Raw genomic sequence first — 568 nt, 5'->3', positions numbered from 1 at the left:
CCCTCCTCCAAGGGACCTTCCCAACCCAGGGATTGAACCTGGGTCTTTTATGTCTCCTGCATCGGCAGGTGAGTTCTTCACCACTAGCACCACCTGGGAAGGATATAGAAATGTGGGAAGAATTGGTCCAGTCCCATGAAAGCCTCCAGAGGAAAGGGACAGAACAATTGGTCTTCAAATTTTGGATCATATCCCAAAGAAATGCCACTTGTACAAAAGAGCTGGACAGCTATTTTAGTTTCACTTAGAAAAATATATTCACTTGTTTCTGTTGCAGGTGTTCCTCTATTTCTTGAAAAATTTCTCTTACATCTTAATAAGAGTAATTAAATCTACTGTTCACTGAGGCATTACTATGTGCCAGCTCCTAGGCTAGGTGATTACATATTTTCTTTGATCCCCAAAATGACAACGTGGGATCCATGCTCCTGTGATGCCTATTTTATTGATGAAGAAACTGAGACCCAGAATGGTGAACTTGTCCTTATTCACACAGATGTTCAGGATTCAAACTCCAACTGTCTGACTCAAGAGCCCACATTACTAAAATATACTACCCTTAAGAAAG

At 41.2% G+C, this 568-nt stretch overlaps 1 protein-coding gene across 1 annotated transcript in view; it reads left to right on the top strand.

Moving 5' to 3' along the window:
- The window catches only part of TENM1 (teneurin transmembrane protein 1), a 285,933-nt gene that overhangs the window by 250,498 nt on the left and 34,867 nt on the right, over positions 1-568 (top strand). The gene's annotated exons all lie outside the window — the stretch shown is intronic.

Source organism: Bison bison, unplaced genomic scaffold, assembly GCF_000754665.1.
Source record: "Bison bison bison isolate TAMUID 2011002044 unplaced genomic scaffold, Bison_UMD1.0 scf7180017864336, whole genome shotgun sequence".
Lineage (NCBI taxonomy): Eukaryota > Metazoa > Chordata > Mammalia > Artiodactyla > Bovidae > Bison > Bison bison.
This window is presented reverse-complemented; position numbering and strand designations above follow the sequence as displayed.